The sequence below is a fragment of the Oryctolagus cuniculus genome, chromosome 21 (genome assembly GCF_964237555.1).
Source record: "Oryctolagus cuniculus chromosome 21, mOryCun1.1, whole genome shotgun sequence".
Taxonomy (NCBI): domain Eukaryota; kingdom Metazoa; phylum Chordata; class Mammalia; order Lagomorpha; family Leporidae; genus Oryctolagus; species Oryctolagus cuniculus.
The window spans coordinates 14,491,728-14,519,250 of record NC_091452.1 but is presented as its reverse complement, the minus strand read 5'-3'; the positions used below and the strand labels follow the sequence as shown (position 1 = coordinate 14,519,250).

The following is a 27,523-nucleotide window of genomic DNA, read 5'->3' as shown; positions in this document are numbered from 1 at the left end:
GAATAATCGCCGTGTTCATGTACGGCTGGATGGCTAGCAAACGAAAAGGGTCCTCCCCAGAGGCTCCCAAAAAATGTAAAAGCGCGGGGTGGGGTGCTATGAACTTTGACCTCAGAGCCGAACAAACAACACTGACCGCACCCCAGGCGGGCCCCTGGGTAACTAAAGTTGCAAGGTCTTCCGCGTCTGAGGAAGCCCCGCCCCCTATGACCCGCCCACCGCCAGCTCCGCCAATCCTCGGGCTCCATCGACCGGTCGACTTCACAGGCACTTCCAATCAAGTACCTATATCCGGCCCCGGCCCTGCGCCCTGCGATCAGGGAAGGTCAGTAGAGAGCCTATCGGAGCCGAGCTGAGGGCGTGGTCGGGGGCCAGGGGGCGGGCGTACTGAGAGATTGGGGCGGAGCGCGCTCGGCGCAGTCGGGTGCGATTGGCCACCCCTGGCAGGAGCCGCACCTCGGACAGCAGCGGCGGCGGCCGCGGGAGGGTCGGTGTGGCGCGGGGCGACCGGGTCCTGCGTGGAGAGTGGGACGCGAGGCGGAGACTGTGGCCAGAGGCTGCGCGCGGCCGGCTCCGGCGCTCCGCCACCTGACCCGGGGATTCGCAGGGGTCCAAACCGCGGGAGAGCGACTCGGAACAAGTGTGGAGAGGAAGCGGCGGCGGCGGCGCCGGGCCCGGGGTGGTGACAGCCGGGCTGAGGTGAGAGCCCCGGAGCGCGGGACAGTGACAGCGCGAGCTCCGCCAGGACCCGAGCGAGGGCAGTTCCGGGAGCGCATCTGACAGTGCGGACTGAGGAGAGGAGACCACAGTGGGACCGGGACGGCGGCGTGAGGGGAGGAGACCGAGAGTGTGCGGGTCAGAGAGAGAGGGCAGGGGACCCCGAGTGTGCAGGTCAGAGAGAGAGGGCAGGGGACCGAGAGTGTGCGGGTCAGAGAGAGAGGGCAGGGGACCCCCGAGTGTGCGGGTCAGAGAGTGAGGGCAGGGGACCCCGAGTGTGCGGGTCAGAGAGAGAGGGCAGGGGACCCCGAGTGTGCAGGTCAGAGAGAGAGGGCAGGGGACCGAGAGTGTGCGGGTCAGAGAGAGAGGGCAGGGGACCCCCGAGTGTGCGGGTCAGAGAGTGAGGGCAGGGGACCCCGAGTGTGCGGGTCAGAGAGAGAGGGCAGGGGACCCCGAGTGTGCGGGTCAGAGAGTGAGGGCAGGGGACCCCGAGTGTGCAGGTCAGAGAGAGAGGGCAGGGGACCCCGAGTGTGCGGGTCAGAGAGAGAGGGCAGGGGACCCCGAGTGTGTGGGTCAGAGAGAGAGGGCAGGGGACCCGAGTGTGCGGGTCAGAGAGAGAGGGCAGGGGACCCCAAGTGTGCAGGTCAGAGAGAGAGGGCAGGGGACCCCGAGTGTGCGGGTCAGAGAGAGAGGGCAGGGGACCCCGAGTGTGCAGGTCAGAGAGAGAGGGCAGGGGACCCGAGTGTGCGGGTCAGAGAGAAAGGGCAGGGGACCGAGAGTGTGTGGGTCTGAGAGTGAGGGCAGGGGACCGAGAGTGTGCAGGTCAGAGAGAGAGGGCAGGGGACCACAGGTGCAGGTAGAGAGAGAGGGCAGGGGACCGAGAGTGTGCGGGTCAGAGAGAGAGGGCAGGGGACCACAGGTGCAGGTAGAGAGAGAGGGCAGGGGACCGAGAGTGTGCGGGTCAGAGAGAGAGGGCAGGGGACCCCGAGTGTGCGGGTAGAGAGAGAGGGCAGGGGACCGAGAGTGTGCGGGTCAGAGAGAGAGGGCAGGGGACCCCGAGTGTGCGGGTCAGAGAGAGAGGGCAGGGGACCCCGAGTGTGTGGGTCAGAGAGAGAGGGCAGGGGACCACAGGTGCAGGTCAGAGAGTGAGGGCAGGGGACCCCGAGTGTGCAGGTCAGAGAGAGAGGGCAGGGGACCCGAGTGTGCGGGTCAGAGAGAGAGGGCAGGGGACCCCGAGTGTGCAGGTCAGAGAGAGAGGGCAGGGGACCCCGAGTGTGCGGGTCAGAGAGAGAGGGCAGGGGACCCCGAGTGTGCAGGTCAGAGAGAGAGGGCAGGGACCCGAGTGTGCGGGTCAGAGAGAAAGGGCAGGGGACCGAGAGTGTGTGGGTCTGAGAGTGAGGGCAGGGGACCGAGAGTGGGCCCCCAGAGGGCCCAGGACGGTGAGATGAGGGGTGGAGACCCCTGAGAATGGCCAGGACAGAGAGAGAGGGGAGCTGTCTCCGAAATTGTCCGGGACGAGGGGAGGGGACATCGAGCGGGGCCGGGACAGCGACTGTGAAGAGAGTGGTCCAGGAGCTCTCAGGGCAGCCCCCGTGGGCCGGGGACCCTGAGATGGGCTTGGGGAGTGCGGGGAGCGAGAGGTCCCGCCCGCTGCGCTGGAGAAGCGGTGGTGGGGAGCCCGGTCTGGGTCAGGGCGTCTGACCGGTGGGGTCTGAACCAGCGATCTTCCCGGGGTACTGCGCACGCTCCGGGCTGGGGGACTCTGTGGCCGGGACTGTGTGAAGGTCCCTGGGGGAGGCTGTCGGGCTGCAGGGGCCGGCAGAGGGACAGAAATCCCAGACAGACTGGGAGCGTAGCGCTGCCTCTGGTTCCTCCCCGGAGTTTGCTGTAGGAGCCTTCAAAGCGAGGGGCTTCTGAGCCCACCACGAGACCCAGAAAGGGAAAGGATTCTCTGGGAAAAGATGCTTATTTTGATAGATGCTTGTCTTTTCCCGAACTGCTGTGTTTTGACGTTGAAATCAACGCGCAGCTCAGAAACTTTCTTAGATGTGGCAGGCGCTGGTGTCCGTGTCGCCGGCGAACGCTGAAAGCAGCTGTCCCAGGCTGTTTCACTTCTCTGTGTCGGAGCACTTGGGAGGACAGCCTGTGTTTGAAAAGGAGGTGTTGGCACCACTGGGCGCAAGGCACTCTCCAATGACATTTCCTAACTCCGGGGTGAGCTAAGGAGAAAGAGAAACCTATGGAACCCAGACACTGTGTGCGCTGGTGGGAGGTGTGTTGCCCATCGAAATGCTTAGACGAGTAGTGGGAAGCCTCTTACCCTAAAGGCTGTGAAAATTAAACCTGAGAACAGGCTCATGCTGCCTGGCCACCTTCCCTCCCATGCGCAAGCCTTGCCCCCATTCTCTCTGTGTTCTCTCTTCTCTCTGATCGATTTCTTTTTGGTTTCGATGATGATGGTTTCAGGAAAACAATGAGAAATGTGGTTACCGGGTCACATCACAGTTATTTAAGTGTGTCCTTTGTTTCAGGGTTGGGGTCGTCTTAGAAATCTGTGTCGAGCAGTGGGTAGCTTCCACCCAGGGCGCGGAAGACATGCTGTGTTAATTTCCGACAAGACAGCGCTGGGAGGCATAGGTAGAAAGGCCCCTGGAGCCCCTGATGCTGAGGGTGACCATCCCTAGAGCAGGGCCTCTGGTCGGACTTTATTTGTCCTTACCTGGTGCAGAGCGGGTCTCGCTTGGCTTCCGAGAGTGTGGAACTGTGGTTATGAAAATTCTGCCAACCGCTAGTCTTTCCCTAAGAAACAGGAGCTATGCAGATGAGAGAAACAACGCAAACACACGCTGAAAATAGGAGGCTCTGTAACTTGAGGTTTATTGAATATAATTTTTTTACATCAGATATATTTTTCTAGGATGCTGGGCACAATTCAAATAAAAGCAGAGCCAGTTAGCTCATGAGGTCACTTAAAAGGGGTGTATACTCCACACGGAGTACTTGTGATGTCTGAAATGGTGTGTGGCAGAATTGAGGCTCTCAGTCCCGGTACTTCTACAAAGTCATAGAAATGTCTGGGCAGATAAGTTCTTTCACCAAAGTTAGCTCATTTCTGACTAGTAACAAGTGATCATTTATTAAGATAAAATATTAACTCTATTGCCTGGTGAGAAAAGAAAGTGCTGATACTCCCCCTATATGATCACTAAAGCAATTATTTTAACTGCGTTGTCTTATGGTATTGATTCAGAAACAATGAAAAGAAATTCGATGTGATAGAATTTTTACACGTAGGAAGGACCTATGATAACTTTATGCCTAGGGGAGGGACGAGGGGAGGAATTCTATAGGAATTTTTTTTTCATTTGCTTCAAAAACTAAAACTCACCATCCTGATGAGAAAGTATAAATTTGTCAAATCATTCTATCTTTCTTCATTTAAACTGTTTACTTTCTATTAAAAATATAATTAAAAAGAGATTATGGTGATGGGGGTTTACATTCCCATATGAATACCAACCTCAGAATGCGAATTCTTGGTTCTTAAGCCCCTCTCCATCCTAGTGCAGCACGTTGTGAGTGCTGCCCCGGAAGCACAATAACCCATTTTACACTTTCTTTACCACTTGCGTCTTATACAGTCACACCATTGTAATCTCAGAGACTCCCTGGGTGTCTAATTCGGTGTAATGTTTAAGCCAACCTGAATAAATGTCCTCATTGCTTGCCAGTATTCATATGTGCTGTAGGAGAATGAATGGATACTAACTTTGGGTACTTTTTCTTAATAGTCTTAGTTAAAAGCCCCTTTGCTTTGTAATCTGTTTCTCCAATCTTCATTTCTTCTCATCCCTAAAAATGACGACAGACATAGAGAGCGAGAGAAAGAAAGGATCTCATCTCAAAGTGTTTTCCGAGTCTCCTAAGAGACTCCTTTCCCGTTTGTCTTCCATGAAAGATTTCTGTCGATCAGAATAGGGAGTTTTGGAATTAGTATTTTTGGAATTGCCAGATATTATACAATTGCGTTTCAGCATAGAGAGTTTAATTGGTTGCTTTATTATTTGTGAGAATATATTAAAAGTTACTGTTTCTTAGACTCAGTAAAAGAAACATAAGTGATATTTTTCTATAATTTTATGTTAGTTCTAATCTATTTCAAAGTATAGGCCAAAATGTGATCTAACTCATTGCCAAGCTACAGGCCCCAAATTTAAAAGAAAAAAAAACTATTTTGAGCTTTTATTACTAGCAGAAATTAAATTGATACACACTATTGTTTGAGAGGTACATTGTGAAAGTTAGCTGAATATTTTGTAAATCAACCTAATGGACAGAAGTCCAACTTGAAATTTGTTAGAGATATTGAAGTATATTTAAAATATGTTAAAGTTATCTCTATTTTGAAAGTTAAAGGTCTAATTCCTTGGCAACAAAATGACTTAAACCACTCTTACCATTGCCATCTATCTCTCATATACCTTTTACATCCCAGGAGCAAGAAAGACATAGCTTGGAATAAAAGTTTTACAGCTAGCAAAACTTACTCCTATTAAATACGAAAGTATAACCTGTGCGGCTTTAGCTTCAAAAAATGGGACTTTACATGCTGAGCCCTTTGGCTTTACCTGTGGCCTCAGTGAAATGATGAATAGCAACATCAACCCACACAGTATATGTTTGATGTTAATTTTATAGTTAATTATAGAAATGCTTATTGGAATAGTTCAATTTTACTTTCCTCTGTTTTAAGTACTAGAGATTTATTCTGGCTGACGGTGCTGGAGGTCTGAGAGCGAGGGGTTGGGGCTGGCCTTGTTGCTGTAGAGTCCCAAGGCAGCTCAAAGCATTGCATGGCGAGAGGCAGGACTCCCACCGGGTTGTTGAATTACTTATTTATTTATTTGAGAAAGAGAAAGAGTTCCAATCCACTGGCTCACTCCCCATATGCCTGCCACACCAAAGCCAGGAGTTAGGAATTCAATCCAGGTCTCCCACGTGGGTGGCAGAGACCCAACTGTATGAACCATCACTGCAGTCTCCCAGGGTCTGCATTAATGGGAGGCTGGAGTCAGGAGCCAGGACTAAGTAAGTATCAAACTCAGATACTCCAAAAACGTATGCAAGCATCTTAAGTGGTATCTTAACCTCTAGACCAAGTGCTTGACCCTCTTCCACTTTTTTTGAGAGACAACGAGAGAGAGTTTTTTCTTATCAGATCAAACTGGGATTCTATTCAGTAAATATTTATTTTTATATGTTCGACTTTCTGTCTTACAACACTACCTTATATCCATTAGGACTTATGACAGTTCAGATACTTTTTTTTTTTTTTTTTTTTTTTGGACAGGCAAAGTGGAAAGTGAGAGAGAGAGACAGAGAGAGAGAGAGAGAGAGAAAGGTCTTCCTTTTCTGTAGGTTCACCCTCCAATGGCCGCCGCGGCCAGCGCGCTGTGGCCGGCATACCGTGCTGATCCGATGGCAGGAGCCAGGTACTTGTCTTGGTCTCCCATGGGGTGCAGGGCCCAAGGACTTGGGCCATCCTCCACTGCACTCCCGGGCCACAGCAGAGAGCTGGCCTGGAAGAGGGGCAACTGGGACAGAATCCGGCGCCCCGACTGGGACTAGAACCCGGTGTGCCGGGGCGCCGCAAGGCAGAGGATTAGCCTAGTGAGCCGCGGCGCCGGCCGTCAGATGCTTTTTTTAAAAAAAGATGCATTTATTTATTTAAAAGGCAGATTTACAGAGAGAGAGGGAGAGAGAGAGAGACCTTCTATCCACTGGTTCACTCCCCAAGCACCCACATGGGAGGCTGGGAGGAAGCTCCTGGCTCTTGGCTTTGGATCAGCCTGGCTCCAGCCATTTGTGGAGTGAACCAGCATGAATGGAAGACCTCTCTCTCTGTCTGTCCCTCTCTCTGTCTGTAGCTCTACCTCTCAAATAAATAAATAAAAGCTTTGGGCGGCGCCGCGGCTCACTAGGCTAATCCTCCGCCTGTGGCGCCGGCACACCGGGTTCTAGTCCCAGTCGGGGCGCCGGATTCTGTCCCGGTTGCCCCTCTTCCAGGCCAGCTCTCTGCTGTGGCCCGGGAGTGCAGTGGAGGATGGCCCAAGTGCTTGGGCCCTGCACCCCATGGGAGACCAGGAGAAGTACCTGGCTCCTGCCATCGGATCAGCGCGGTGCGCCGGCCGCGGTGGCCATTTGGGGGATGAACCAACGGAAGGAAGACCTTTCTGTCTCTCTCTCTGTCACTGTCTAACTCTGCTTGTCAAAAAAATAAATAAATAAATAAAAAATAAATAAAAACTTTAAAAAGTAATAATAATCTAATTAGTCTTGTCAGTAGACACACTAAGCAGAATGATGGTTTGTGACCAGTTTCTTGTTCTGTGGGTGAACATCAGCCTTTACCCTGAAGGGTATGTATGTTCATACAGAAATATTTTTTAAAGCTGTATGAACATGGTTTTAAAATGATCTAGGTCAACATTTTGTAGCAGAGATATGAAATTATAGTAATGTATTTCATGTCCCTGTATGCCTCTTCTGTCTCCTGTGTCAGGTTCTCTTCTGAAATTGTATCCCAGTTCCCTGTTTACATGAGCTTGTCATTCACCACTGGGCAGAGGTGGGTCTTGTTCATCTTTGTATCCCCCCATACTAAACACAGCACCAGACATCATGAAAGATGCTCAGTAAAAGTGAATTGAGTGAGTGAATTAATGATCAGCAAGTTACATTCCCTTTGTGTCACCACTTTTTTTTTGCTATCCTCACTGAGGACTTGGAGTACATGAAATGGTGTTAAAAAGAGACAGTGTTTCCAAATGGAACAGAAGAATAAGTGTTAGCATTATTCCTCTGCCACATAAAAGCAGCCCAACACTGTGGAAGGAGACAGGGCCTTGGACTCAGGGAGGCCTCTGTCCCTGTTTTGGCTTTGTCACTATGGCAGCCCTCTGACCTGGGAAAATTGCTTAAGTTTGAACACTCCCAATTCTCTCATCCGGGAAATAAGGATATTTATCTCTCGGGATTCTTGGAGGAACCAAATAAAGGGATTTATGTAAGTGACAAACACATAGGCAATGCTTAATAAATGTTCCTTATTTTAATCACTTGGGATAAATTTTATTACTGTTTTTGCTCTACTCCCTAATTGTTTGCTGAATCTCACGGCTCCTGACTCCAAAAAGAATAATTTATAGATTGACACATAGGGAAAGTGAGACTCGAGGTGACTTCCTAGGGTCACACAATGAAAAACGTGACCACGGTGACCTAGTTCAGGCTTCTCTGTGCACCTTCCACGCCACAGCGCTCCGTGCTCCCAGGAAGACTGAACACAGGCCTTCCAGAGAGGCTGGGAAGGCCCGCAGTGACAAGTCTCCCGGCTCCTTGTCTTCCTGACCCCGCCTGGGTGCGGTTGTGCTCCTGTTCTCCCTGAAGCACAGCTCGGATTCTGTCACTCGCGTGTTTAAAACCTTAAATAATTCCCCATATCTACAGCACAGATTTGTGAAGCTGTTTTTATATTCCTGTCGGATTCTCTCTCTCTCCTTCTCTCTCTCTTTCTCTCTCTCACATGCATGTGCCCCATCAAGACCAGCCTGCTTACTAGCCAAGTACTGCTTTTCCGCCTCCCAGTCTTTGTTCCTGCCCTTTCTTTTGGCTAGAATGCCTTCTTTTCCTCATTTTCCAGATCTACCTCTAAAACAATGCCATGTTTGTTTGTTTAATTCTTATTTATTTGAAAGGCAGAGAGAAAAAGACACAGAGAGAAAGACAGAGAGAGAGAGAGAAATCTTTCATCTGCCGGCTTACTCCCTCAATACCCACAACAGCCAGGTGTAGGCCAGACTGAAGCCAAGGGACCAGAACTCAGTCTGGGTGTCCTGCATGGATGGCAAGGGCGGCAGACTTGAGTCATCACCTGCTGTCTCCCAGGGCATGTATTAGGAGACTGGAATCAGTAGCCGAGTCAGGACTGAATCCTGATCTCCAGTGTGCAATGGAGGCCTCTCAAGCTGCCCTTAACAGCGAGGTCAGGCACCCACCCCTAATGCTGTCTGTTGTGAGGCCTCCTCTGATCATCTTAGTACTCTCTCCTTCGAATTTCCTCTGTACCTTATACTTTTCCATTTGATTTATTCATGTCATTTACATGAGAGACAGAAAGAAAGAATGCTCCCATCCACTGGTTCACTCCCCACATGCCTGGGACTGGGCCAGCCTGAAGCTAGAAGCCAGCAACTCAATTCAGGTCGCCCCTCATGGGTACCAGGGACCCAACGACTTGAACCATCAGCTGCCTCCTCCTAGGGTCTGCATGAGCAGGAAGCTGGGTTGGAAGTGAGCTGGAACTTGAACCCTGGCACTCTGATAGGGAATCCAAGAGTCCCAGGTTTCATCTTTTTTTTTTTTTTTTTATGGTGAAAAAACATATATTTAGAATTAGCCAGCTGGACTCAGTTCAGAGGATCCCAATTTTGTTGGCAAAGTCCAGAGCATCATAGTCAGGAGCCAGCCGCACACACGCCTTCTTCTCTCCGTCAGTCTGATCAGGGTGTTGACTTTGGCCACATCAATGTCACAGAGTTTCTTCACAGCTTGTTTGATCTGGTGCTTGTTGGCCTTGACATCCACAATGAACACCAGTGTGTTGTTGTCTTCTATCTTCTTCATGGCCGACTCCGTGGTCAGGGGGAACTTGATGATGGCAGAGTGGTCAAGCTTGTTTCTCCTGGGGGTGCTCTTCCGAGGGTATTTGGGCTGCCATCGGAGGCATAGCGTCTTGGGCCGCCGGAAGGTGGGGGACGTGCGGATCTTCTTCTTCTTGTGGCTGTGGACGCCTTTCAGCACTGCCTTCTTGGCCTTCAAGGCCTTCGCTTTGGCTTCGACTTTAGGAGGGGCAGGAGCTTCCTTCTTCGCCTTCGGCGCCATCTTGGTGAAAAGGGTCAGGTTTCATCTTAACTGCTGGGTCAAATGCACAACCTCTGTACTTTCTCTTTGTACATCATATTCTTTATGATGCTGCATTATAGTGTTTATACTTAGCTTCCCTGGATGTTCATCTTCTTCATCTCTAAAAGGACAATGTCTTACTAACCAGGTGTCTCAGAACTATTATCTTAATTGTTGAATTGCATTAAGTTTAAATATATATTTCAAGTTCAAAATAATATTAAATTTGTCTATATAGATAACTATAACAGGGATAACTCTTCAAGGAACAATTTGCCTCAGAGCCTGACAGTTGGTAAATTTGATGCCAGTAAGAGCAACCATATGAGAACTTGTATGTTCATTTTTTTAAGATTTTTTTTTTATTCATTTGAAAGTCAGAGTTACAGAGAGGCAGAGGCAGAGAGAGGGATCTTCCACCCACTGGTATACTCCCCAAATAGCCTCAACAGCTGGAGCTGGGCCAAACCAAAGCCAAGAGCCAAAAGCTTCTTCCTGGTCTCCCACATCAGTGCAGGGGCCCAAGGACTTGGGCCATTTTCTACTGCTTTCCCAGGCAATAGCAGAGAACTGAATCAGAAGTAGACCAGGGGCTGGCTCTGTGGTGTAGCAGGTGGGGTCACTGTCTGCAGTGCTGGCATCCCATATGGGTGCCAGTTCTAGTCCTAGCTGTTCCGCTTCCAATCCAGCTCTCTGCTAATGCGCCTGGGGAAGCAATGGAAGATGGCTCAAGTCTTTGGGCCCTTGCACCTGCGTGGGAGAGCAAGAGGAAGCTCCAGGCTTCTGGCTTCGAATCTATTTGGGGAGTGAAACTGCAGATGGAAGACACCCCCTCCCCCACCCCGGCCCGCCTCTCTGTAGCTTGGCCTTTCGAATAAAATAAGTAAATCTTTTAAAAAAAAAAAAAAGTGGAGCAACTGGGACTTGAACCAGCACTGCAGGTGGCGACTTTACCTGCTACACCACAGCACTGGCCCCTGTATGTTCACTTTTAACATTGATAATATTCCTGTAGGTGGCCTTTGACCCTGACTGTTTGGAATTTGTTATTTTATTTCCTCAGGTGGCAGTTTTATCTGATGGGTTTTAACTTCAGATCTCTGAAAGTTTACTTTCCTTTCTCTAGGCATTAGCAACAAATTAAGTAAGATCTGCTGTCATTTGCAACTGAAGCTATTTGTTTACTTGTTGGCCTTGGGAAGTCCTCCAGTTTGTTAAACAAAAGAATCTTAAGGAAGTTAAGTATAGCTTAGAAGAGCAGAGTTTATCTGTACATTTTACTCCCTGGGTTTTCTGTCTTTACTAAGCAGCCTTGAGTTTACTAGATTTTTGTTGTTGAATACAGACTGCCAGTTTACATCCTGGCTGCTCACTTGCAGTTCAGCGTTATGCAAAGGTTCCTGAGAAGGTGGCAGATGATGGCCCAAGTACCCGGGTCCCTGCTCCCACATTGGAGACCAAGATGCAGTGTCTGGCTTTGGCCTGGCCAGCCCTAGCTGTTGCAGCTATCTAGGGAGTGAACCAGTGGATAGATGATATTTCTCTGTCATTCTCCCTTTCAAGTAAAGAAATTTTAAAAAATAAAAAAGCAAAAACAAACAAACACCACTACATACATTGCAAGATGATCATGTCTCACTTGGCTAAAGCCTAAGAAAACCATCCATTGTAACAAAATCTAATGAAAGCTTGCTGACATGGCTCTTAGGTATTAAAGACTACCAAGACCAAAATAATAATAAAATTCAGCACAGGAACACTATCTATTTCAAAACATTTCATTTGTTTTTCTTAGTTGCTGCTGTTGACCCTGAAAATCGGTAAAATCGAGCTTCTGGTGTTAATTTGGGGTTGTTATCAGTTTTCTGCATGTACAAGTAATTGAGTTTGAACTGTGTTTTAAGCCTGAATTAAAAGAACTTAGTCACTGGTGACTCATGGTGAGAAGTTCTTCCTTTCCCCTGCTGGAACTTACCGTTGCCTCCGACATGGCCTCTCTGAAATGCTGAAAACCTGAGGAAACCTACTTTTGTGTAGCAGACTCTGGAAAAATTCTTCTAGGTTTAAAGTGGTACATTTACCATTAATGCTTCTTAGTAGTGAGCACTAACTACAGCGGACTTTCCCAACTTCAGTACGAATTTCTTGAGTCTGTGCCTTTATGGAAGTCTTTTCATACATGAAATCCTCAGAATTCTAGATCATTTATGAATGACCACCGGGACTCTATTTTGTTCCTTATTGTCTTCCTAATGCTTAGACAAGTCAGTTCATAAGTGTGTGTTGAGTGAAGTCACAGACATTCTTAATAATAACACATCTTAGAAAAATAATGAAAGTCTGTTGAAACAAATTTTTTTCTAGCCCTTTTGAGTGAGGTGATCATCAATTCACAGTCGACCTAGTTTGGGAAGTACTCCGTTTTAGCCCAAGGTACTTCTGTGCTAATAATCCATTGGTTGTGCCAACCTTAAGTCTCCTTAGTGGATCACTTAAAAAGGAAGGGCCAATCGGCACCACGCAGAGGCCCTTGCACCTGTGGGAACCAATGGGGGTTGTAACAGGAAGTAACTGCAGCTTGCAGTACTGATAGTAATGAGCGCACCAGGCCCTGCCGTTCGCATCTGCAGTTCCTTGTTAGGATTACACAAGGTTTCTGCAAGATGTTTTTTATACATAAGCCGAAGAGAGAAGTCACTTTAACTTTGAAAATTATAATGTGAATGGTTTTTTGAGTTTTCTTCCTCATCAAGGAGTTGGTGAGTTGTCCATTTTTAAGTGCATTCTTTCTTTTCCTTCTAATGTTGTGTCTCCTGAAACCTTACTTAGAACGCAGGGAAGGGGGTGGAAGGTGTGTCAGTGTAAAATAATTAAAAGTTAAGCTGATGTTTTTACCAATAACAGCCAGCTCTGATATTTACATGATCCTATAATGGTAAGCACTGGCAGGATGTCATAGTTTTTATGTAAAATGTGTTTAGCTTGAACAAGTTTAAATTTTTCTGAGGGATTGGGGAAGCAGTTGGGGAAAAATGTTAAGAAACTTCCTTCCAGAATGTTAGAATGGAAGCTGTATAAAATCCAGTGGACGTGAACTGTCTGACCAGGAAGTACTCTCTTTAAGCCTCGCTTATAAAATGAAGTGTCTGTAATAACTTCCTGTCTCGGGTCGAAGGTGCTGGTAGACTGGTGGTGTTCTTACAACTTAAGTTGAGATCAGTTTTATTTTTCCTGTGAATAAGAGGCAGCTTCTTAAAGAAAATCATATCTAGAGCAATCTTATTGGTTGCTATAGCTAAATGAAGAATTTTTAAAGTTCTTAGTATGTTGGACTGGAAATACGAGATGGACACGCATTTGAGATGATCTGCTATGAGTAAGCTTATTTCGTGTTTCATTTTACATTGCCTGTTTCCTTATAAATATGGTTTGTACCTTCACATTGTTCAGCAGTAATTTAAACTTTCTGTTGAATTTCATGTGAGTATTTATGATCTTAGTTCAAAGTTCTCCTGGGAGTCATCAGCCTCAAATGTCATTGACTTCATATGCTCTATTTATTTTAATCTGCAGTGTGATATTCTACAAATAAGTGTTAGTGGCAATTTAAAAAAAATATTCTTTTCCATTCTTCTGGATAAATAAGGTACATGCTGAGCTGCAAATAAAATACTAAAAGCTTGTCAGAAGGGTGTTTTAAACAAAATATTTAAAATATTCTAAAGGCCATCATGATTAAATGGATTCAGTTTATGTTAATGACTGATATTCTTACCTTAAAATTATATTTCAAAATTAAGCTACTCAGAGTGATTCTACTCATGTTAGAGGTCTTTAAAAATAATTGTACTACTTCCTATTTTTCTTCTTTCACAGAAAGAGAAAATAGGAAAGCAGTTTCTAGCATGTTACATCAGAATTAGAGACAGTGTGATCAGTTTGGTCACATTTTCTTTGGTTTGTACTCTTTTTGTATCATTTTAGTACATAGGGTTCTTTCAGAAGTAACATGTCTTAGCCATGAGGTAATTAACAATTAATAATAATATGAAATTCCTCTAGTCCATAAAATGAGATTAGATGAAACAGGAAACTAGATAATTTTTATTTGACATGCTATAGTGTTTAAATTTATAAATTTATAAATTTATAAATGGGGAGAGGTGTCTCAATGCTTTCTTTAACAACTTCACCAAGCTCTTCTAGCAAAGTTTAAATGAAATATGTAGACCAATATGTAACCCTGACATCTCAACAACTACTATCTCACATGTTAAATGTGGAGTTAAGTTCTGAAATTGTACATGGGGCACATTTGCATCCAAGAAGCTTTGCAGTAGATAATACTGACTTGGGGGTGGGAAGACACTATTCTTTCTAAGGTATAAAAACCAAATTAAAAATTTCAAATAATCTTTGAAATGTGATACCATATAGCATGTGCTTTATTCCTTGAGGTTTATGAATGTTAAAGATTTAAAATTACTAAGTCTGTATGTTTCAGCTGTCATGCACAGGGCTTACATGATGATCTGAATATTATCAGTCCAGAAGTATCCCAGCCATAGCTTGCTGGGGGTGGAGCAGAGGAAGTGGGTAGTGCTTCACTGTGACAGATTATTGCAGATTACATGGCTGCCTGCCAAAGCACCGCTGGTTGAAGGGAAATGTGGAAGTTACGAACTGTATCCTATTAATTTGTGCATACTTATTTAACCATTTATGGCTGCCTGTTGGTTACATATACAGATGGAATCTTTAAACTCTCCAGTTAGCTGACATGTGCTTAATCTTCCATTCTCTGGTTTACGGTGGTCATCTTATCTCTGTTCTACAAAGACCACACTGCCTGCTCTGTAGATGGCCACGTGTTGGCAGAGAGAAGATGGGGGAGGGGATGCAGAACTTAAAACCTCAAATGCGGTATTTACTGTGGAGATAAAAATGTAAGGATGCCCCAACACACTTGGGCAATTTATATAGATTACTAATAAAAATAGCCATCTGCTGTGAAGGAGTTATAGTTCTAGATTGTTCTCCTTTGGCTTGGCATTGAGCGTCTTCAGTTCCAACATAAAAGGAAGCTTTGTGGAGGAAATGTGGCGGGTCTGCCCAGATGCATAAGGAGGGAGTTACAGTGAAGAGTTATTTTTGGAAGTCTCTTCTTAGGAATGTATCTTATGTACCGAGAAATGTCTTTAAAAGCTTACTTTCACTGGTGAGAGTTACACAAGTAACTGGAATAACAAGTCACTGGAATAGTCTAAGAAAATATTTTTTTCAAGCATTTTGATGTCACCAACCAGGCCAGCTCGTCTTAAGCTGGCTGATCTAAGGAGTAGCTTTTCTTTTTTTTAATGTTACCAAATTTGGAAGATATGAAGATCCTGTCAATACCATCAAATAGTGTATGTTCTGAAAGAAGGAGCAGTTAAACTCCCAGTTCATCGCCGTGTCCCACTGTCCCTCAGGAACAGAGTGCACTGGTTTTGGTTCAAGGAAAGGTTAGATGTGAGGGAAGGAGTCGGCATCCTTGGCACAGTTCTTAGAGCTGACACCCCTCCCCAGTTCTTTCTTGGACATGGTGAGTGGCATGTCCAGCTTCCTTATAATTCTCACTTTTGACTTTGGTAACGTGTTTGGAATTGATAGTACAAGGACACTTCAAAAAGTCTGTGGGAAAATAGAATTAAAAGACAAGTTTCTTGTGGCTCAAAAAAATATTTTTTAAAAGATTTATTTTACCTATTTGAAAGACAGAGTTACAGAGAAAGGTAGAGACAGAGAGAGACAGAGAGGTCTTTCATCATCTACTGGTTCACTCCTGAAATGGCAGCAATGTCTGGAGCCGAGCCAATTCAAAGCCAGAAGCCAGGAGCTTCATCTGGGTCTCCCATGCAGGTGCAGGGCCCCAAGGGCTTGGACCATCTTCGACTGCTTTCCCAAGCTGTAACAGAGAGCTATATCAGAAATGGAGCAGCCGCAACTTGAACCGGCACCCCTATGGGATGCTGGCCCTGTAGGCTGGGACTTTAAGCCACTGTGCCACAGTGCTGGCCCGAGTGCAAAAAATTTTGACATTCATCCGTAGTTTTGTCATAATACACATTTTCCATAAACATTTTGAAGACTCTCATATAATCTAATGTGTATTTTGATTCTCAGTCAATGGTTCCTCCAGAAAATGGATATTGGAAGAGATAACACATGATATAATGTTTAGATAATAAAAGCATGTGTTAAATTGTAAGTTTTTAAAGAGCATCGTGGGAGCACATGACTGGAATTCATTGATCTTATTTATGCCACTCTCTTACCACACTGTGTCCTACCTAATCTCAATGGCATGGACACAAGGAGGAGAAGCTGGCTACAGATTTAATCATCATTAGTCCAAATGATTATATAATCTGACCAGTTTAGCATTAGTAACATTTTTCTCTTTATTTCACTTCAGAGTTTCCTCCCAGGTTGGTAGAATAGCTCAGGAAAGCAATATGGCAAAGTGTTTTTGTTTTGTTTTGAGTGACCTACACAGTAGAGAATATATACATGTATTTGAATATAAAGAAGAATATGTGGTTTTTTTTAATATTAATTTATTTAATTGAAAGTCAGAGTTACACAGAGAAGGAGAAGCAGAGAGATGTCTTCATCCACTGGTTCACTCCTCAATTGGCCACAATGGCCAGAGCTGTGCCGATCTGAAGCCAGGAGCTTCTTCTGGGTCTCCCTCAAACTGGCGCCCATTTGGGATGCTGGCACTGCAGGCGGTGGCTTTCCTCGCTACGACACAGTGCCAGCCCCTAGAATATGTTTCTATTTTTTCTATATGAGATTCCAGGGTTCAGATCCTACAATGGTTCAATTAACTTTGTGTGTTGAAAACTCAGACTAATTCTTTTTTTTTTTTTTTAAGATTTTATTTATTTATTTGACAGGTAGAGTTACAGACAGTGAGAGAGAGACAGAGAGAAAGGTCTTCCTTCCATTGGTTTACTCCCCAAATGGCCGCTATGGCCGGCGCTGCGCCCATCCGAAGCAGGAGCCAGGTGCTTCTTTCTGGTCTCCCATGCAGGTGCAGAGGCCCAAGCACTTGGGCCATCCTCCACTGCCCTCCTGGGCCACAGCAGAGAGCTGGACCGGAAGAGGAGCAACCAGGACTAGAACCCGGCGCCCATATGGGATGCCAGTGCCGCAGATGGAGGATTAACCAAGTGAGCCACAGCACCAGCCCCTCAGACTAATTCTCACATAAGCAGATTTTCATGGGGTTGTGTTAGCAAAGCAGGTGTATAACTGGTGTGTTAGGGAGGGGCGCCCAGAACAAATTCACAAGGCGCATCCATGAAGCTGTTCCTAGGGAGACCTGAAAGATATAAGCCTTTGTATTTCTGACGTTTGAAATGTCTGTGTTTTATCTGTGGTATACTCCTTTGCCTGGTAACCAATTCCTCAGTTAGTCTACGTCTCTGGCTTGTTTCTGGTGCCCCTAACTTTTCAATCAAGGCCCATCACATGGCTGCCAAAACACACAGTATCCGTGTGCTCCTGTCCGATTTATACCCTTATTGCCTTGTTCCTAGGTTATCACTATGGCTTCCTTCTTTGCATCTCTGTCTTCCAGCTCATCCTGATTAATCATCTCTAAATGCTGCTTCCACATATCATTCCCCTGTTCAGAGAGCTTCAGTGGCTCCTCCTCCTCTCCTTTAAATCTCACCTCTTCTGCCTGGCTTTCAACACCTTTTCTAGGTGTCCTTAGGCTGTTTATTTCCTGTGTTCTCAGTCCCTTCCTTTCTATTCTGTTGAAGTCAGTCTCTGAAGCATACCATATCCACAGTGGTCTGCTGCACCACTGGAACTACTCTGCACTTTAGCTGTGCTTATCTCTGCAAACTTACTCAGATTTTGCTTTGCCTACAAGACCCTGTGTAAAGCTGCCTTCCTCTTTGAAGCTTTTCCTTACTATTTCGGCTTCTACTGCTTTGCTGCAAATTCCCAGTGATTTTTAACTTAGTGAACAAAAAGGTGTGTAGGGTCTATCATTCACCATTGTATCTTCACTAATGTAGACATTTGGAATACAAGGATCATGTATCTTAAAGTTCAGTCTTAGTTCTTATAGTGCTGAAATATGTTTAAAGGGGAAGAAAAGAAAGCAAATCTATTTCAACATGCTTATCTAAAATAAAATCAATAACCCTAATAATATTGAAGAGATCTAAATGGAAAGATGCAACAAAAGTGAAGACAAGCTTGTAATTCTTTTTGTATGTTTGCTTTTCTTGTTTTTAAAGATTTGTTTATTTGAAAGGCAGAGTTAAAGAGAGAGAGAGACAGAGAGAAGAGAGAGGGAGAGACAGAAGAGAGAGATCGATCTTCCATCCACTAGTTCACTCCTCAGGTGGCCACAATGGCCGGAACTGGGCTGGTCTGAAGCCAGGAGCTTCTTCCGGGTCTCCCGCATGGGTGCAGGGGCCCAAGACCTTGGGGGGCCATCCTGCATTGCTTTCCCAGGCCACAGCAGAAAGCTGGATCAGAGGTGATGCAGCTGGGACTCCAACTGGCACCCATACCGACTGCCCTCACGGCAGCAGCTGTACCCATCACACCACAGCACCAGCCTCTTTTCTTTTTGAGAAGCCATGTATATGGATCTGTATGTATCTACACAGATAAGTATACAGACACATAAAATACATATGATTTTTTTCTTTATTTGAGATAGCTGCCATTGAAGAGTTTTAGTTTGGATACTTAGACATTTTAATCCTATCACTATAGGCTAAATATGATCATTAAGGTTTTTTTAAAAAAGATTTATTTATTTATGTGAAAGTCAGAGTTAGAGAGAGAGAGGCACAGAGAGAGAGAGAGATCTTCCCTCCACTGGTTCACTCCCCAGATGGCCACAATGGCCAGAGTTGCGCTGATCTGAAGCCAGAAGCCAGGAGCTTCTTCAGGGTCTCCCATGCAGCTGCAGGGGCCCAAGGACTTGGGTCATCTTTCACTGCTTTCCTACACCATGGCACAGAGCTGGATCAGAAGTAGAACAGCCGGGACTCGAACCAGCACCCATATGGGATGCTGGCACTACAGGCAGGGACTTTACCTGCTACACCACAGTACCAGCCCCGATCATTGAGGTTTATATAAAAAAAGAATGATGAGTTCCTCAAAAAGTTCATGGAAATGTATATTGTGAAAAAAAATGTATTTCAAAAATGTTTTAAACAAAAAGAATCTTTCAATTTTCCATGAACTTGCTGACATTCCCATTTATTTATTTTTTTAAGAAATATTTGCTTATTTGAAAGGCAGAGTCTCAGAAAGAGAGATCTTCCATCTGCTGGTTCACTCCCCAAATGGCTGCAATGGCCAGAGCTGGGCCAGTACAAAGCCAGGAGCCAGGAAATTCTTCTGGATCTCCCACATGGGTGTAGGGACCTAAGGACTTGGGCCATCCTCCACTGCTTTCCCAGACACATTAACAGGGAGCTGGATCCAAAGTGGAGCAGGCAGTACTCAAATTGGCAACCATATGGGATGCCAGTGTTGCATGCGGAGGCTTTACTCCCTACGCCACTATTCTGGCCCTGAAGTTCTCTTTTAGATTTAAGTATGATTAAGTATCTGCAGTGTGTGAAGTTAGGCCCTGTGAAGAGATACTGAAATCAATTACACAGGATCCCTGTCCTCAAACAAATCTACTAGGGCACTCTATTAGGAAAAGATAAAATACATATTCAGAAGTTAAACATAAGCTTACTTGTTATGTAAATTGAGTGCTTCTTGCTTCAGTTCTTTATCCTCTTTTGAAATAATTTGTACCTTCCTTTGTATTGATGCCAAAAAGCACATAGGACCCAAATGAAAACTCTGAAAAGGCACGATGTTTTGCTTACATAGGACAGTGGATATTTGGAAATGTGTAGTTAATGTTTTAGATTTGTACTGATGATTCCTGATGGATGCAGCAGTGACTCCAAACCCTTTTTTCATTTATTTATTCAGTAAATATTTACTGAGCATCTGTTTGTGCCAGGTTCTGTGCTAATGCTGAATAGGACTATGTCCTTCCCTTAACTAACAAGCAGAACATTAAACCATTTGGCTAAGCAGGGGTGGGGAATTGTCTTTCTGCAAAGGCCATTTGCATGTTTATACCATCATTCATGAGCCATACAGAATTATCAACTTAAAATGAGCCTGCTGTAGGTTTATTGAATTTCGACTTCACCCTGTGGTGGCCAGGCCGCGGACCTGACATTCCCACAGCCTTGCACTGAAGCAGTGCTGTAGAGACCCATGTGAGCTAGAGAATCGCAGGAAGGTACTGCATCATCCCCCATTCTAACGACCTAAACTACCATGCAGACTACCTGTTCATTCCTGGCTACACTTCAGATTTATCTTGTAAACTCTGACTAGCCATTTAAACTTATTTCTTGACACGATGGGCAATAATCATAACCTTTGCTGATAATTGAGAGCTTGTGCGGTACCAGATCTTGCAGTGTGTGTGTGTGTGTGTGTGTGTTTTTTTTTAAGGTTTATTTGTTCGAAAGGCAGAGTTGCAGCGCGGCAGAAAGAGAGGAAGGTGGGGGTGGGGGGGGCGGGAATCTTCCATTCACTGCTTCACTCCCTAAATGGCTGCAACAGCCAGAGTGGGGCCTATCTGAAGCCGGGAGCCAGAGCTTCTTCCAGGTCTTCCACATGGGTACAGGGATCCAAGCACTTGGGCCATCCTCCACTGCTTTCCCAGGCACATTAGCAGGAAGCTGGATCAGAAGTGGAGCAGCAGGAACACTGAACTGGCAACCATATGGGATGCCGGCACTGCAGGCAGCAGCTTTACCCACTAATGCCGCAGCGCCGGCCCCTCAGTGAGCCCTTGTAAACTGTCAGGTGGAAATATGCCCACACTTACACACACTATAGAAGCATATGCTGAAGTTCAGAGACATCAGGTGTTTGCCAAATGTCAGCAGCAGAACCTGGACTTCAACCCAGTTCTAGGCCTGTATCTGTGACTGTCTCATTGTGAGGATTATAAGTGCCCTTCAAAAAGTTCATCAAAGATGGAACTAAAAGAGAGGTTTGTTTGTATCCAAACATTTTTTAAATCCACGCATAGTTTTTCATAACACACATTTTCCATGAACTTGAAGACCTGCTCACATCCAGGGACTTAAAAAGTTTCTGTGCCAAAGTAAACTCATTTTTTATTTCTATTTTTCCATGAACTTTTGGAAGTACCCTCACAGAATTAAATGATTTTGTACTGTTCTAGTAGTGCCTATAGGATAAGTACTACATTAGTCCAAGATACCATTCATATATGACAATTAAAGCTGATCAGATAACATATCAATGATGAGAAGTTACAGACTACTTAATGAAATTGTGGGTTATACAACAGAGTTTGGAATTTTTCACAAATCACTTTAAGTGTACACAAACTCGGGTTTTTTTTTAATTCGAAATAATCATTTCTTCTGACTTGAAGAATCTCACAGTGACCTTGAGAGGCAGGCGTTGTACTCAGTTTATAGATTGAGGCCACCACGGCTTAGAGAAGTTAAGCCACATCCTAACCATCCCACGGCTGGGAGGTAACAGAATTGACTTAAACCTGGATATGCTGATCCAGATCAGAACTCTTTTCCATTACACCACAAATCCAAATTGTGTTTGTGGGCTAAATGTATAACTATTTTTAAAGTTTTTCAGTTGAAATAAAATTCACCATTTTAAAATATGCAGTTTAGGTTGTTAGTATGTTTACAGTGTTGCTGCAACCATGGCCACTAATCTTAGGACGTTTTCATTCTTCCCAGAAAGAAATCATTTCCCTGTTAGGCAGCATTCCCAATGACCCAAATCCCTGGAAACTGCTAACTTTCTGTCTCTAAGGATTTGCCTATTCTGAATATTTTGTATAAATGGAATCAGACACTATGTAGCTTTTTGTGTCTGACTTCTCTACTTAGCCTCATGTTTTCAAGATTTATCCCCGTGGCAGAATATATCAGTATATATTACCTTTTTTTTTTTTTTTTTTTTTTTGCTAAATGGTATACAACTGTATGGACATACCATGTGCTTTTTATCTATTCACCAGTGCTGGATATTTTAGCTGGTTTTACTTTTTGGCTCTTAGGAATAGTGCTGCTGTGAAATACATGGGCAAGTTTCTGTAAGAACATGTTTTCAGTTCTTTGGGGTTTATACCTTCAGATTATACACCATCTGATGCCTCCCAGGCACATTAGCAGGAAGCTGGATCAGAAGCTGAGGCAGAACTGAATCTTTGGCACTCTGACAGGGGATGTAGGTTAATGAACCTGGGAAGGCAGTGGATGATGGCCCAAGTACTTGGGCTCCCGTCACCCACATGGGAGACCTGGATGGAATTCCTGGCTCCTGATTTCAGCATGGCCCAGCCCTGGCTGTTATAGTACTTCAGGAGTGAACTAGTAGATAGAAGATCTGTTTTTCTGTCTCTCTATCTGTGTCATTCTACCTTTCAAGTAAATAAATAAGTCATTTAAATAATGGCTTGTAGAATAATTTAAAGGAGGAGAGAGACTGGGAATGAGAACTTGGACTGGTAATCAGGTTCTGGAACTAGGACAGCCTCAACGGAAAAGAAGAAAAGCAGCAGGGCCAGCGCTGTGCTGTAGCAGGTGAAGCCGCCACCTACAATGCCGGCGTCCTCATGGGGTGCTGGTTCAAGACCCAGCCGCTCCACTTCCAATCCAGTTCTCTGCTGTGGTCTGGAAGGGCGGTGGAGGATGGCCCAGGTCCTTGGGCCCCTGCACCCGCGTGGGAGACCCAAAGGAGGCTTCTGCTCCTGACATCCGTTCATCCCAGCTCCAGCCGTTGTGGCCATTTGGGCCATCAGAGAGAAGACCTCTCTCTCGGCCTCTGCCTCTCTGTAACTCTGCCTTTCAAATAAATTGATAAATCTTAAAGGAAAAAAAAACAGCTTGTGAGAATTTGTTGCAGGTATTAAGAGCATGGGAGGGAGCTCTAAAAGTACAGGAGTGGATCAGATGAACAAGAGAAAGTGTAGAAAGAAGAAAATGCTTGTGTGAAGAGTGAGAGGAGGAGATGGAGGAACCAGCAGAGGTGCGTGGGCAAGGAACTCGACCTCCTAGAGGACAGAGCTACCCAAGCCAAAGCCAAGAACCTTGTAAGGAGGTGCTTCGCAGAGGGTGGGGAAGGGTTAGTCTGAGAAGACTCCTGTTGAGTTTGGAGGTGAGGAGATGGGAGCTGATGGGCTTGTTGATGCCAGAGCGTCTTCTTACCAGGGGGAGTTCCCCACCTCTCCTCAATGAATGATCCCTTGTGCATGCTGTAGGCCAAGAGCAGGGGTTGGAAGAGAGAGTTTACTGCTTATTACTGTTACAGACAGACTAGAAAGATCTTGGTTACCGCATGCATAGGTAGAAAGGTTAAAGTCTATCTTTGCATCCTATATAAATGTTTCATTCTCTCAGCTATATACTGAACGTTGCAACTGCTTGTGAATGCATGTGCCTCCTCAAACATGGCTACATAATGTAATTATACAAACTACTAGTCAGGCCTGTTGAGTCCACGTTTCTTGTAATTATTCAAGTGGTATAGTTTGAGTGCTAATAATAGTAGGAAACTAAGGGTAATAATTTGTTTAAAAATAGTTTATAATCTTCAGTTTTAAAAAGTTTTTTTTTAAGATTTTATTTATTTATTTGATGGTAGAGTTAAAGATAGAGAGAGGGAGAGACACAGAGAGAGGTCTTCCATCTGCCTGCTCACTCCCCAAATGGCTGCAATGGCTGGAGCTGTGCCAATCTGAAGCCAGGAGCCAGGAGCCAGGAGCTTCTTCTGGGGCTCCCACGTGGGTGCAAGGGCCCAGATACTTGGGCCTTCTTCTACTGCTTTCCCAGGTCATGGCAGAGATCTGGATCAGAAGAGGAGCAGCCAGAACATGACCCAGTGCCCATATGGGATACCTGCGCCGCAGGCAGAGGCTTAGCCTATTATGCCACAGTGCCAGCCCCTAAAAAAGTTCTTATATAAATATTTTCTTCATTCTTAAAGATGCCCCAAAGCAATATTTTTATATTTTCTGTAGAACAGAAATTATTCATTATCGTTTCTACAGTATAGCAGGCACAATAGTGACATTTTAACCTGTACAATTGAACATTTAGTTAAAGTAATGATGAACGTATGTCTTACTTTGAAATTATAAGTGTCCGCCGACGCCGTGGCTCACTAGGCTAATCCTCCGACTTGCGGCGCCGGCACACCGGGTTCTAGTCCCGGTCGGGGCGCCAGATTCTGTCCCGGTTGCCCCTCTTCCAGGCCAGCTCTCTGCTGTGGCCCGGGAGTGCAGTGGAGGATGGCCCAAGTACTTGGGCCCTGCACCCCATGGGAGACCAGGATAGGTACCTGGCTCCTGCCATCGGATCGGCGCGGTGCGCCGGCCGCAGCGCACCAGCCGCGGTGGCCATTGGAGGGTGAACCAACGGCGAAAGGGAAGACCTTTCTCTCTGTCTCTCACTCTCACTCTCCACTCTGCCTGTCAAAAAAAAAAAAAGAAAAGAAATTATAAGTGTCCTGGTTTCAGATGTTATAAAATCAGTCCTAAAGTAGGGAGGCTCCCCACAAGAAGATTTGTTGGTAAGAGAATGTGAAAGCTGAGAGCTCCTTCGTTCTCCTTCACCCATTTTCCCCTTCCCAGGAAAATGGTGGGAAGCTTCTGACCCAAAACAACTCTTCGTCTATACTTTTTCACAGCTGTCCAAGTGATCTGTGCTTTGTGCTTTAATAAATAGAAAATACATGTGAGTAATTAGAAGAAAATAAAATTATATTCTGTAGTCAGATAAATAAATTTACCTATAACCTTCTGGCTTTTTTTGGATAAATAATTATTTTATTTTATTTTTATTTATTTAAAGGCAAAGATACAGAGATAGAAAAAGAGAATTTTTCCATCTACTGGTTCACACGCAACCCCTCCACTAAATGCCTGCAATAGCATGGGCTGGGCTGGGCCAGGCCAAAGCCAGGAGCCAGGAATTCTAGCCAGGTCTCCCACGTGAGTAGAAGGAGAGCCAGGGACTTGAACCACCTTCTGCCTCCTCTCAGGGTGAACATTAGCAGGAAGCTACATCTGAAGAAGCAGGACTCAATCCTAGGCACTCTGATGCGGGATGCAGATGTCCCGAGGCAGTGTCTTAACCCATTGAGATAAATAATTTTTAAATAGTAATTAATATTATTATATTCTATATATAAGGGGATTTCAAAAAGTTTATGGAAAATATAATTAAAAAATAATTGTATTTTGGTGCATAAAACTTTTAAATTCTTGTATAACTTTTCCATAATACACATCTTACATGAACTTATTGAACTCTGTTCATATGCATGAATTTTAAATCTTTTTTTGCAACTGAAGAAACATTTTTTTAATTTCATTTCCACAAACTTTTTGAAGAATCCTTATATTGTTTTATAAGCTGATTTTTAAAATTTCTAACAGTAAATCACCATCTCAACAAATATCCATCTTTCTGTCTGTAAATACACTTCTTCCACCTCGTTTTTAAGCCCTTATTGTTCTTTGGATATTCAAGGTGGAATTTTTTTTCTCAACCTTTATTCTTGCAAGGTGTTCTATATAGTTCTTTAGTCATTTTCTCTTCTTCTTCAGTACAAGTCTAGGTTTCTTTCCAGTTGCAAGGAGATTCTGTAGCAGGTGGGGCATAAGCACTTGGTTTCCAGCAGCATGTTCTAATATTTTTTTCAAGTACAGTGTGTGGACAGTGTTATGATACTGTGCGTCCCGACACTCATTGCTTGAGCACTGGCCCTTTTTCCTCCACCCAGTGGAAACACAAGCCCGCGTCTGTCTCTGCAAGAAGGGCATCAGAGGATGCGCCCTGACCTCCCGAGACATCGGCTCTCTCCTTGGCCTCCATCTGCTCCATGGCAGCTCCCACTGTACCTCTTCCCAGCCTGCCCTCCTCTTCTGTTCCTGCCTGTGGGCCTTTGTTGTTGTTGTAGTTCAAGTTTTACACTCAAACCTTTTGGTTTTGGAAACTTACGATCTTAAGAAAGTAAAAAAGGGGCCGGCGCCGCGGCTCACTAGGCTAATCCTCCGCCTAGCGGCGCCGGCACACTGGGTTCTAGTCCCGGTCGGGGCGCCGGATTCTGTCCCGGTTGCCCCTCTTCCAGGCCAGCCCTCTGCTGTGGCCAGGGAGTGCAGTGGAGGATGGCCCAGGTGCTTGGGCCCTGCACCCCATGGGAGACCAGGAAAAGCACCTGGCTCCTGGCTCCTGCCATCAGATCAGCGCGGTGCGCCGGCCGCAGCGCGCCGGCCGCGGCGGCCATTGGAGGGTGAACCAACGGCAAAGGAAGACCTTTCTCTCTGTCTCTCTCTCTCACTGTCCACTCTGCCTGTCAAAAAAAAAAAAAAAAAAGAAAAAAAAAAAAGAAAGTAAAAAAGTTATTTAATTAATAAGTATTTCTTGTCCATTATTCTAAAATCTGTATTTCAGCCTCTTTAATTTACTCTATTCCATTTTGTATTAAGAATCCTGATCTAAAACTATAAAATAGATATTTTCATTCTCATCTTACAGAAAATTTATTTCAAATTTATGTATCACAACAGTGAATATAAATACATGTTTAGTGGAAGCTGCCTCCAAAAAGTAGATATGGTTCAGTAAGGGTTATTATTTTTTTTTTGACATTTTACTTAAGAGCTACTTGACTGAGTCGATTAAGCTTATTAAATTTGCTAGTGACCCTTAGCTGGCGAACACCTTGGAAAAACATTAAATTTCTAGTTATCCTTGACAAGATGAAGGGGTCTGTGAGTATTAACAAGAAGTTGGCTGAAGACACATGCTGAATGATTCGGGGGGGGGGGGGGGGACTAGAAGCATGGCAGAAACAGACTGAAGTGTGGGAAATACAGTGCTATCATTTTAAAAGTCACAGTACTATTGGTGGTAGTATTACTAATTGATCATGACTTATTTTGCAATCAAGAGGAATCCTTTCTTTATCTTTATGAAATTATTTCCTTGAGTTTCAAATATGAATTGAGGGGGAGAATACCAGTGATATAAAACAAAACTATGAAATTAAAAAATTGTAATCACCCCGTATCTGTCCTGTTATTGAACAAACTGTAAAGCAACGATAATGATACCACATTATTTTGAGAGGATTTCCATCACTGTCAAAATAAGAATAAATATTGATATGAACACTGCTTCTCCCTGTGAGCCAGGTGAGATGGACGGATATGTTAGAATGTGGCATTCTGGCCAGCGCCCTGGCTCAATAGGCTAATCCTCTGCCTACGGCGCCAGGACAACAGGTTCTAGTCCCGGTGGGGGCGCCGGATTCTCTCCCGGTTGCTCCTCTTCTAGTCCAGCTCTCTGCTGTGGCCAGGGAGTGCAGTGGAGGATGGCCCAAGTGCTTGGGCCCTGCACCCCATCGGAGACCAGGAGAAGCACCTGGCTCCTGGCTTTGGATCAGCACAGTGCACCGGCCGCAGAGGCCATTGGGGGGTGAACCAACAGTATAGGAAGACCTTTCTCTCTGTCTCTCTCTCACTGCCACTCTGCCTGTCAAAAAAAAAAAAAAAAAAAAAAAAGAATGTGGCATTCTGTCTGTTCTGTGTATTAACAGAGACTGACTCGTGTGCTTTTGTGTAATAATTGAACAGATCAACTCTGTGTGTGGATCATATGAGTATTTACTGGGAAGCCTGCTTTCACCCCATTTTAAAAGAATCAAGAGCTTCAATATTTATATTTTG

The 27,523-nt window shown here is 45.1% G+C and overlaps 1 protein-coding gene and 1 pseudogene across 5 annotated transcripts in view; one reads left to right on the top strand and one right to left on the bottom strand.

The window, feature by feature from the left end:
- The first annotated feature begins 413 nt into the window (after positions 1-413).
- TAOK3 (TAO kinase 3) overlaps positions 414-27,523 on the top strand; it is a 200,308-nt gene continuing 173,198 nt past the window's right edge. For 2 of the 5 annotated variants that reach the window (XM_051826866.2, XM_070065981.1), the window contains exon 1: positions 414-699. The gene's annotated coding sequence lies outside the window, so the exon portion shown is untranslated. Of the gene's footprint in view, positions 700-12,257; positions 12,441-12,825; positions 13,058-27,523 lie in introns of those variants that run through there. The other 3 variants (XM_051826867.2, XM_070065982.1, XM_051826868.2) reach the window with 3 other exon arrangements.
- Positions 9,159-11,264, bottom strand: LOC138847414 (large ribosomal subunit protein uL23-like; annotated as a pseudogene).